The sequence below is a fragment of the Dendrobates tinctorius genome, unplaced genomic scaffold, assembly GCF_039654945.1.
Source record: "Dendrobates tinctorius isolate UK_male_01 unplaced genomic scaffold, ASM3965494v1 ptg000126l, whole genome shotgun sequence".
In the NCBI taxonomy this organism is placed as follows: Eukaryota; Metazoa; Chordata; class Amphibia; order Anura; family Dendrobatidae; genus Dendrobates; species Dendrobates tinctorius.
Genome location: NW_027361794.1, coordinates 21,198,341 through 21,210,776, shown reverse-complemented (window position 1 = coordinate 21,210,776; position 12,436 = coordinate 21,198,341). Strand labels below are relative to the sequence as shown.

The window sequence follows — 12,436 nt, the reverse complement described above, 5'->3', positions numbered from 1 at the left end:
CCCCACAGTCACGGAGGTTTTAATCCCCAGCAAGCTAGTGGAAGGGTGAGACTCTGTCATGTGTAACATCTTGTGTACCTGATGGGAATGTAATATATGCTTTTAACTGTTGGTGACCCAATAAATCCTTTCCGGAGTATGGTACCCTCTCACTGTGTTGTCTGAGTAGTGTTCTGCCCACTGGGAAGGAGTATGGGCACTCAGTGGGATGAGCCTCGGGCTGTGCGGTCTTTCTAAACACAAGACCAGCAGACAAGAGCACCCACTGACCCTCATATCTCTACAGTGGCCTCTGTCTTTGCCTTGATTTCTGTGAATTAAACAAAATTATGGTTAAATATGTACCCACTTCCATGCTTATGGTGACTAAATTATTTTCTAAACAGGATCTTAGAAGGGCTTATAATTTGATGTTCATGTGGGAAGGTGACGAGTGGAAGATTGTGTTTTAACATCTGAGGGTCTGTTTGAGAATCTCATCTCATTTAGGTTTAACTAATTCGTTAGTGGCATTTCAAAATATTATGAACAATATATTTTCTGTGGTATACCTTGATGGCATTCTAATTGTTTCACCGGATTTGGATTCGCACCATGTCTGTTTTGTTTTATGAAAGCTTAGAAACAATTCTTAATTTGCTAAGTTGGAGAAATATGCCTTTACTGCCCAGTGCATAAATACATATTGTTCCTGGGGTTCATTGTAACAGCTGAAAGGTTTAAAATGAATCCTGGGAAGGTGCAGGCCACAATTGATTGGCTTCAACCTCGTGACCTTAAAGCATTACATTTTTTAGGATTTGCCAATTACGAAAGAAAACTTATTAGAGGTTTTTCACAGATTGTTAAACCTCTCACTGATCTCACTCATAAGGGGGTGGAACTTGAGATTTGTTCGCCTGATGCTATTTGGGAATCCAATAAATTAAGGGTATTTTAAGTCTGCTCCAGTTTTAATCCAACCTGATCTCCAGAAACCATTCATTGTGGATGTTAATGCTGCAGAGGTCCAGTAGGGGCTGTATTATCTCAAGGTTCCAAACCTCTGATCAACTTGCAACCTTTTTCTCTAGGAAACGTTCATCCGCCAACAGAAAATATGATGTTGGGAATCGCAAGCTGCTCGCGGTTAAATTTGCTTTTGAAGAATGGATACATTCTTTGAAGGAGCCAGTTCATCAGTGGTGACAGATCATAAAAATTTAGCCTATAGTGAATCAGCTACATGTTTAACCCCAATTAAATTTTTCCATTATGTTCAAGCCTGGTTTCAAGAAGGTGAGGCCTTATGCTTTATCATGTAGCCTTAATTTAGTTTCTCCTCCAAACCTTCCATCTCTCCTCAGGGTATTGTGGTTTCTATGGTATCCCCGGAGTTGGATGTGGAGATCTGCAAAGTCCAGCTGCTGGCCCCTTTCACAACTCCAGGTTTCAAATTATTTGTGCCAGGGTATCTAAGGTTGCATCTGTTGCAGGTGTTTCATGATTTCTTCTTGAGTTGTTACCCTGGGGTCACAGCTACACAGAAAGCTACTGCTGGTCTCTTTTAGTGGTTATCCATGTACAGTGGCTTGCAAAAGTTTTGACTGCTCTTGGCCTTTTACCTATTTTTTTACATTACAACCTGTGTTTAAATATTTTTTGTAATATGATTTGTGTTTCATGCATCAGCACTAAATAGTCTAAGTTGATGAAATGAACTGAGAAAAATATAGGCAAAAAATGTAAATTATGGGATAAAATAAATTAAAATTGGCATGTGCATATTTTTCCCACCGCCCTTTTGCTATTGATCCCCTAAAAATTTATGATGCAACCAATTATCTTTAGTAGTCACATGCTCAGTGAAAGGAAGGTGATCTGTGTGCAATCTAAGTGTCACATGGTCTGTCAATATACACACCTTTTCTGAAATACCACAATGCTGCAGGGGACTAGTGTTCGTAGACACCATCCAGGGCTCCACAACCAGTGAGGCATTCAGACAGACCATTGATGAGGCATACACAGTAGGTTTTGGACACCACCATGTCAAACCCCACCAATACCCAGTCACCAGCAGCCTGAATCCAGGACTTGTTGGTTTCATTGGGACCCGGATCCTCAAGTGATGAGATGGAGTGTATTATTAAATCAGTTTTGGGAGTTCCAGTACCCCTACCACCAACGCCAGACCATACCTCCATGATGACCCACCAAGGAAATTTTCTTCACTACAGAGACGTGCCAGTGTTTGAGTCCAACACAGAGGTTGATAAACATCCACAAAGCATAGAGACCCTAGTGATGATGCACCAGGTTCCCAAAGCTAATTGGACCAAATAGTTGTGGACTAGCTTAACTGGCCAGGCACAGGATGCTGTTCAGTCTCTTGGGCCTCAGGACTATTCAGGACACCCTGTCATCCCTTTCTTCTAAAATAACTCATGAACAATATCGCACCAAGTTCCAGACACTGTCTCTCCAGAGAGTCTCCTATGTAGAATTTGGCAGTCAACTAAGACAACACTGCAACCACTGGCTCGATGGTCGGTCTGCCCATTCCGCTGATGCCCTTAGGGACGTGAGTGTGCAACTTATGGAGAAAATGGCCCCAGAAATACGAAAGTGGGTAACCGGCTGGGAGCCCGACACCCCAGAGCAATCAGCCCAATTGGATGATGAGTTTACAGCCAACCGACCCCGCTTGAGACCCAATATCCCCACCAATCCCAGAAGACCCATCAACCAAAGATTTGACCAGCCACCACTCAAGCAGGATTTTCATGCTTCCCAGCAGAAAACCCACCAGGACAAAGGGTTACCAACAGTACCAGTCATTTGCTTCACCCAAGGTGCTGTTACACATGCGGGTGCCTTGGACACATTGCCAAAGATTGATCCCAGGGCCGGGGCCCCATTCCTGGAGCCCGTCTGCTGGCAAATCAGATTAACATCTGCCAAGACAAGCCATCAATGTCTGAGGGGTACTACCCTCTGTATACACCAGTATACACCAGCAAAGGATGAAGTGATATACCCTGTTCACACTATACGGCAGATTGAGCACCCTACACCAACCAACCTCCATAGCCACCTCCAGCCAGTCAAGGTTAGTGATATCAAGGCTCTGGGATCTCGGAACACTTGGTCTTCCATCACCCTTTCCAGCCCAGATATTGAACCATCACAACACCATTTACCAGGTCGCTAAGCGACCTTCTCTAGGGCTGGGGGTCAATGGTTGCGGAATGGGTACATTTTTGTGGGCAATTTACCAGCCAATGTATGAGAGAAGGAGCTAGGGGATTTGTTCTATCAGTATGGGAGGATCCATTCCATTGAGCTGAAGAATCATGGGGGAGTCGGTGCCACACCATTTGCCTTTATCAGCTTCCAGGATCCACACAGGCGGAGAACACCGTGAGTGGAAGCAATGGATGCTCGTTCAGTTTTCGTCAATTACATGTGGAGTTTCCCAGGTCAAGCAGGAGACCAGGGGTAGGTTATTGAGGACTTCGCTGGAGGAACAGATCATCTTCTCGGCGAACTGAATACAGAGTCCTCATCTCAGAACTTCCCCCCTTGGGAAGTTCGCAAGATCTAAAGATCATATGAGAGAAATTGGAGATGTCTTCTATGCTGATATGCACAAGGATGGCAGAGGGATTGTTGAGTTTGATTGGAAGGATGACATGGAATATGCTTTGCGGAAATTGGATGATACAAAGTTTCATTCTCATGAAGGTGAAACTTCTTACATTTGTGTCTCTGCTTAAAGACATGCTAACGGATTGTCCCCAATAAGTAGAGAAAGAGGATTGGAAGCCTATCATGTCAGGCTAATTAAGATGGGGGATGTATGTGGTGACCGCATTTAATCTGAATTATCCAGACATATTATTTCAGTAGGCCCAGGGACATGAGCTAAAGTTCATGTGAGAATGACTGTTGACCCTTATTGTCACTGAATTATTGTTCACTGTCTCCATTTGTTGACATACTGCTAATTAGCTATTGCATCTGTCCTTGTATTGCAGTCCTAGTATTGTTCTACTATCTTTGGGAAACAAAGGCACAATGTTTGAATGTTTGTTAATATGATGATGACTAGTGTTGAGCGATACCACCCGATATTGAAAAATATCGGATTGGATCGGCCGATCTCAAAAAAAATATCGGGTATAGCCGATTCCGATCCCGGAAGTCCCATTCAAGTCAATGGAACAGAAATATTGGAGTTGAAAAAAACCCTTTCTTTCCTTGTAGGTTAATTCTACATGAAGAAAAACAACTAATAATAATGTAGAATGTATTGTGGGAGGTGTAGGAGACATTAAAGCCATAGAGGTTTAGCCCAATCAAATGGAATAGCAGGAATAATTTTTTTATTTTAAAGACGTTTGGAGTTACAAAGATATTGACAATGTTAACCTCTTTTATATTTTGTCAGATATGTATGTTTCACTACTTCCATGCTCTTCACCTTATTTTTTACTTCTCCCACACTTTCTCCTTCATCATCCTCAGCAGCATCTTTTTCATCAACTTCTTTTTCACCTTATTCATCTTCTTCTTCTTTACTTCACCTTCTTCCTATTATTCTTTTTTTTACATTCTTCATATTCTTCTTATTCAACTATTATTCATCTTCATATTCTACTTCTTCATCTTCTTCCTATTCTTCTTCTTCAGCATATTCTTATTTGTGACAGGCATTCCTGTAGTTGTTATCTATAAAAGTTTGAAGATTACACCTTCCGGTCTGCCTGTCACAAAAGATTTACAACAGGATTTGTCCGCGTTCAGTTTTTTCCAGGGGCACCACGAGGAGGAACGGACTCACCACCATACACTGCTTAGTCTTCTTCTGCTTATAATTTAGATAATATCCTTTGCTCTTATTTTTAGTCTTATGCTTAATGTTCTTCTGCTTTTGGTTTTTCTGCTTCTTGGTCTTCTGTCTCTTGTTGTTCTGCATCTTGGTGGTTGTCTTCATGTTCTTTGTCCTCTTGGTCATCTTCTTGAGGGTCATCTTTTTGGTCTTCGGTGTGGTCTTCAGGATCGTCATCTTCAGGGTCATCGTCAGGGAGATCCAGAGTGAGAATCAAAAAAACAATTCCACAAGCTTGAACTTGGAAAAGTAGCAGAAGGTACAAGAAGGCTGAGGAACTGCCGAGAACCAGCTGACAGTGCTGGAACCCGGATGGGTCGCAGAAGCTACAAGAGTCAATGGAACTACTGAGAACCAGCTGATGGTGCTGGAACCCAGAGTGGCAGCAGAAGGAACAAGAGCCAATGGCACAACCGTGGACCAGCTGACGGTGCTGGAACACAGTTACTAAGCAGGAGGTACCTGTGCTCCAAAGCACTACCAAGGACCAGCAGACATTGCTGGAACTCGGATACCAAGAAGGAGGCACCTAGGCCAAAGGCACTGCCAAAAACCAGCTGACGGTGCTGGAACCCGGATGGGTAGCTGAAGCTGCAAGAGCAAATGAAACTAGCGAAGACCAGCTGACGGTGCTGGAACCCGGAGGGGCAGCAGAAGGAACAAGAGCCAATGGCACAACCGTGGACCAGCTGACGGTGCTGGAACACGGTTACTAAGCAGGAGGTACCTGTGCTACAAAGCACTACCAAGGACAAGCAGACGTTGCTGGAACTCGGATACCGAGAAGGAGGCACCTAGGCCAAAGGCTTTGCCGAGAACCAGCTGACGGTGCAGGAACCCGGATGGGTAGCACAAGGTACCCATAATCAGCAAAGTTGCAAGGCCGCGAGCAGGACGCAGTTACCGAAAACCACAGTCCAACAGGGGGTGCTTGTCCTATTGGCACTACGGAACCAGCCTTTATTACCAGAACCCGCAGCCCACATAGGAAGCACCTAAACTGCAGGCACCATAGACTCGGCTAACCCGACCGCAACACGACAGGACAACGTATTGGTGGCAAAGTGACGTTGACACTACCCGGAAACAGCAGGCGTGCTGGAACCAGGCTGGGCAGGAGGGAGTGCCCGTGCCAAAGACATTTCCGAGAACCAGCTGACGGTGCTGGAACTCGGATGGGTAGCAGAAGCTACAAGAGTCAATGGAACTACCGAGAACCAGCTGACGGTGCTGGAACCCAGAGTGGCAGCAGAAGGAACAAGAGCCAATGGCACAACCGTGGACCAGCTGATGGTGCTGGAACACGGTTACTAAGCAGGAGGTACCTGTGCTACAAAGCACTACAAAGGACAAGCAGACGTTGCTGGAACTTGGACACCGAGAAGGAGGCACCTAGGCCAAAGGCTCTGCCGAGAGCCAGCTGACGGTGCTGGAACCCGGATGGGTAGCAGAAGGAACAATAGCAAATGGAACTAGCGAGGACCAGCTGACGGTGCTGGAACCCGGAGGGGCAGCAGAAGGAACAAGAGCCAATGGCACAACCGTGGACCAGCTGATGGTGCTGGAACACAGTTACTAAGCAGGAGGTACCTGTGCTCCAAACCACTACCAAGGACCAGCAGACATTGCTGGAACTCAGATACCAAGAAGGAGGCACCTAGGCCAAAGGCACTGCCGAAAACCAGCTGATGGTGTTGGAACCCGGATGGGTAGCAGAAGCTGCAAGAGCAAATGAAACTAGCGAGGACCAGCTGACGGTGCTGGAACCCGGAGGGGCAGCAGAAGGAATAAGAGCCAATGGCACAACCGTGGACCAGCTGACGGTGCTGGAACACGGTTACTAAGCAGGAGGTACCTGTGCTACAAAGCACTACCAAGGACAAGCAGACGTTGCTGGAACTCGGATACCGAGAAGGAGGCACCTAGGCCAAAGGCTCTGCCGAGAACCAGCTGACGGTGCAGGAAACCGGATGGGTAGCACAAGGTACCCATAATCAGCAAAGTTGCAAGGCCGCGAGCAGGACGCAGTTACCGAAACCCACAGTCCAACAGGGGGTGCTTGTCCTATTGGCACTACGGAACCAGCCTTTATTACCAGAACCCGCAGCCCACATAGGAAGCACCTAAACTGCAGGCACCATAGACTCGGCTAACCCGACCGCAACACGACAGGACAGGACAACGTATTGGTGGCAAAGTGACGTTGACACTACCCGGAAACAGCAGGCGTGCTGGAACCAGGCTGGGCAGGAGGGAGTGCCCGTGCCAAAGACATTTCCGAGAACCAGCTGACGGTGCTGGAACCCGGATGGGTAGCAGAAGGAACAAGAGCCAATGGCACAACCGTGGACCAGCTGACGGTGCTGGAACACGGTTACTAAGCAGGAGGTACCTGTGCTACAAAGCGCTGCCAAGGACAAGCAGACGTTGCTGGAACTCGGATACCGAGAAGGAGGCACCTAGGCCAAAGGCTCTGCCGAGAACCAGCTGATGGTGCTTGAACCCGGATGGGTAGCAGAAGGTACCCATGAAAAAGACAAAGTTGCAAGGCCGTGAGCCGGCCGCAGTTACCGAAACCCACAGTCCTACAGGGGGTGCTTGTCCTATTGGCACTACGGAACCAGCCTTTATTACCAGAACCCGCAGCCCACATAGGAAGCACCCAAACTGCAGGCACCATAGGCTCGGCTAACCCAACGGCAACACGACAGGACAACATATTGGTGGCAAAGTGACGTTGACACTACCCGGAAACAGCAGGCGTGCTGGAACCAGGCTGGGCAGGAGGGAGTGCCCGTGCCAAAGACACTTCTGAGCAGCAACTGGTGATGTTGCAGCCCAGAATCAATCACGGAGCAGGCTGAGGCCTACTTGGAGCAAGTTTTATATCGGTTGTACACTACTACTGATTGTAACCGTGCTCCACTTAGGCTCCTACTAGTAATGGGAATGTGGACAGAGCAGGAGACCTTGCCGGACACACATCAGGGGATCCACTGACGTGACAGAGCCCCTGTAACCCAGGAACAAATGTGGATTGTGCAGACGCCACTTCAGAGCAGCAACTGGCGGGGTTGGAGGTCAGGGGAAATACTAGAGACAGTGGAGCCAGAGGCATAAGTGGAGCATGGTTAAAAATCAGTAGTAGTGTGACTGTGTAGGCAGCAGGAGACTTTGCCATCCACACAGCAGGGGAGCAGCTGGCGTTACTGAACCCCACTGACACAGGAGCGAGTGTTTCTATCTGTGCGGATGGCACTTCCAAGCAACAACTGGCTGTGTTGAAGCCCAGGATCAATCAAGGAGCTGGCTGAGGCCTACTTGGAGCAAGTAGAAAATAAGATGTAGTGTGATTTGGGAGGCAGCAGGAGACTTTGCCATCCACACAGCAGGGGAGCAGCTAGCGTTACTGAACCCCACTGACACAGGAGCGAGTGTTTCTATCTGTGCGGACGGCACTTCCAAGCATCAACTGGCTGTGTTGAAGCCCAGGATCAATCACGGAGCTGGCTGAGGCCTACTTGGAGCAAGTAGAAAATAAGATGTAGTGTGATTTGGGAGGCAGCAGGAGACTTTGCCATCCACACAGCAGGGGAACAGCAGACGTTACTGAACCCCACTAACACAGGAGCTAGTGTGTTTTTCTCTGTGAAGACGGCACTTCTGAAAACCAACTGGCATTGTTGGAGCCCAGGATGAAGCATGGAGCAGGCTGAGGCCTGATGTTTTTGGCATGTGGAGGCAGCAGGAGACATTGCCGTCTACACAGCAGGGGAACAACACACAATTTCTGAACCCCACTAACACAGGAGCTAGTGTGGTTTTCTCTGTGAAGACGACACTTCTGAACACCAACTGGCGTTGTTGGAGCCCAGGATGAAACATGGAGCAGGCTGAGGCCTGATGTTTTTGGCATGTGGAGGCAGCAGGAGACATTGCCATCTACACAGCAGGGGAACAGCAGACATTACTGAACCCCACTAACACAGGAGCTAGTGTTGTTTTCTCTGTGAAGACGGCACTTCTGAACACCAACTGGCGTTGTTGGAGCCCAGGATGAAACATGGTGCAGGCTGAGGCCTGATGTTTTTGGCATGTGGAGGCAGCAGGAGACATTGCCGTCTGCACAGCAGGGGAACAGCAGACATTACTGAACCCCACTAACACAGGAGCTAGTGTGTTTTTCTCTGTGAAGACAGCACTTCTGAACACCAACTGGCATTGTTGGAGCCCAGGATGAAGCATGGAGCAGGCTGAGGCCTGATATTTTTGGCATGTGCAGGCAGCAGGAGACATTGCCGTCCACACAGCAGGGGAACAGCAGACGTTACTGAACCCCACTAACACAGGAGCTAGTGTGTTTTTCTCTGTGAAGACGGCACTTCCGAACACCAACAGGCGTTGTTGGAGCACAGGATCAATCATGCACCAGGTGGAGGCGAACTTGCAGCAGGTTTTATATAGGTTGTAGACTACTACTGATTGTAACCGTGCTCCACTATGGCCTCTGTCTCCACTGTCTCTAGTATTTCCCCTGGCCTCCAACCCCGCCAGTTACAGCTCTGAAGTGGCGTCTGCACAATCCACACTTGTTCCTGTGTAACTGGGGCTCAGTCACGTCAGTTGATCCCCTGATGTGTGTCCGGCAATGTCTCTTGCTCTGTCCTCATTCACACTACTAGTAATGGGAATGTGGACAGAGCAGGAGACATTGCCGGACACACATCAGGGGATCAACTGACGTGACTGAGCCCCAGTAACACAGGAACAAGTGTGGATTGTGCTGACGCCCCTTCTGAGCAGCAACTGGCGGGGTTGGAGGCCAGGGGAAAAGCTAGAGACAGTGGAGCCACAGGCCTAAGTGGAGCACGGTTAAAAATCAGTAGTAGTTTGAATGTGGATGGAGCAGGAGACTTTGCCGTCCACACAGCAGGGGAACAGCTGGCGTTACTGAACCCCACTAACACAGGAGCTAGTGTTTTTCTCTGTGCAGACAACACTTCTGAGCGACAACTGGCTGTGTTGAAGCCCAGGGATTATAGTTCAGGTGGTAGAAACATGAACACAACAGGAGACCTGGATACTGTTGCCAACCAATTATTTATTCGGGAAGAGGACTGGCAAATTCTGGAGAGATCCAGGCCTTGTTAATTTTCAGAAAAGTAAGCCGGTCAACGTTATCGGAAGATAGTCGAGTGCGACGGTCTGTTAGTACACCACCTGCGGCACTAAAGACGCGTTCCGATAATACACTGGCAGCAGGGCAAGCCAGCACCTCCAATGCATACTGGCTAAGCTCTGGCCATGTATCCAGCTTAGAGACCCAAAACTTGAATGGGGAAGAGCCATCTGGGAGTATACTGACAGGGCAAGATATGTAGTCTGTCACCATCTGACGGAAACTTTGTCTCCTGCTGAATGGAGCCGTCAGTGATGGTGTAGACAATTGTGGAGGACACACAAAACTTTGCCACATTTGGGCCATAGTGGTCTTGCCTTGTGCTGAGGCGCTGCCTCTGCTCCCTTTTGTGCCGAGTTTCCTCCACTGCCTCGACGCACAGAGCTGCTTTGTAAAGCACTAGCACCACTGCTGTCGGGTGGAATGGAAAACATGATGGACTGCACCAGTGTGTCTTGGTACTCCCGCAGTTTACGCTCCCGGGTCAAAGGTGGTATGAGGCTTTGTAAGTTTTCCCGGTAGCGAGGATCTAGGAGGGTGTACACCCAATAATCAGTCGTGTTGAGAATGTGGGCGATGCGGCGGTCGTTTCTCAGGCACTGCAGCATGAAATCAACCATGTGCTGCAGACTCCCAACTGCCAAAGAAACGCTGTCCCCTGCTTGATGTGTCATCTCTGCCTGCTCTGCATCACCCCACCCTCGCTGTACATACTGACTAGAGGATTGTGTACCTCCCTCCTCTGGAGAGATTTCTTCCTCCTCCATCGACTTCTCCTCATCCTCCTCACAAAGTGTCCCCTGCCTAGGCCTTTGTGAGGAACCACGTAGCGTAGACTGTCCAGAAGCAGATGGCATTTGGGACTCCTCATCCTCCACCTCTTCCAAAACCTCCTCCCTTAGTGCTTGCAGTGTTTTTTGAAGCAGGCAGATAAGGGGGACAGTCATGCTGACTAGTGCATCATCTGCACTCGCCATCCGCGTGGAATCATCAAAGGCACGCAAAACGAGGCAGATGTCCTTCATAGAGGCCCACTCAGTGGTGCTGAAGTGTGACCGGCGCACAGTGCGACTTGTTTGCGCCTGATGCAGCTGGTACTCCATGACTGCTGCCTGCTGCTCACACAAGCGCTCCAACATATGTAACGTTGAATTCCACCTGGTGGGTAGGTCACATATGATGCGATGTTCTGGAAGGCGTAATCGGCGCTGCAGAGCAGCAAGGCGCGATCTTACCGTGCTGGAACGCCGCAAGTGAGCGCACTTTATGCGGACCTTGTGCAGTAGTGCATCAAGATCCGGATAGTCCCTCAGAAAGCTCTGCATGACCAAGTTGAGCACATGTGCCAGACATGGGATGTGAGTGAGGTTGCCTAGGCCAAGAGCTGCCACCAGATTTCGGCCATTGTCACACACTACCAAGCCCGGCTGGAGATTCGCTGGCAGAAACCACACATCGCATTCCGGCTTGATGGCATTCCAGAGCTCCTGCGCTGTGTGGCTTCGATTCCCCAATTAAATTAATTTGAGTATGGCCTGTTGACGTTTGGCCACGGCTGTGCTCATATCGGTCGTAACAGGCTCCTGCTGCACTGTTTCTGAGGAACTTGAGTAGGAGGAGTCAATGTGTACAGACTGGATGCCTGCAATCCGTGGAGTTGGCAGAACACGTACAAGTCTCCAGATCTGTACCCGGCTCCACAACATTGACCCAATGGGCAGTGAGGGAAAGGTATCGTCCCTGTCCATGGTTACTGGTCCACGCATCGGTGGTCAGGTGGACCTTGCTACTGACGGCATTTAGTAGCGCATGTTGTATTTTTCCCTCCACATGTTTTTGCAGGGCAGGGACGGCTCGCCTGCTGAAATAAAAGCGGCTCGGCATGGTGTATTGTGGGACTGCCAAAGCCATCAAGTCCTGGAAGGTGTCAGTCTCCACCAGCCTGAATGAGAGCATTTCAAGTGCCAGTAGTTTGGCAATGCCAGCATTCAGAGCCTGTGCTCGGGGATGGTTTGCCGAGTATGGCCGCCTTTTATCCCATGCGCCTGTGCTACCGATGGCTGTAGAGTGGCCTGGGAGTGTGAGGACTGGGAATGTGGTGCTGTGGGTGGAAGTTCACTGGGTCTCCGGACAACAGTGCCAGAGGTTCTTCCTTGGCGATCCTGTGAGGAAGCCGAACCAGCTGTGTGTAAGCTGGAGGAAGAGGCCCCAACACGAGCTGAAGAGGTGGTAGGTGGTGCTGTATGTTGGCCTACGTCTTCAGTGTGTCTGTGTAACTCCAGCTCGTGCTTGGTCCGCACGTTTCCACATATTTGTGGTATTGAGGTTGCTGACATTTTTCCCTCTTTTGACTTTCTGATGGCACAGCTTGCATTTGACAAAGC

The 12,436-nt window shown here is 48.9% G+C and overlaps 1 protein-coding gene and 1 pseudogene across 1 annotated transcript in view; both read left to right on the top strand.

The window, feature by feature from the left end:
* Positions 1-12,436, top strand: part of LOC141047071 (uncharacterized) — a 268,175-nt gene that overhangs the window by 182,614 nt on the left and 73,125 nt on the right. The window lies entirely within an intron of this gene.
* LOC141047135 (serine/arginine-rich splicing factor 9 pseudogene) lies at positions 2,588-3,909 on the top strand (annotated as a pseudogene).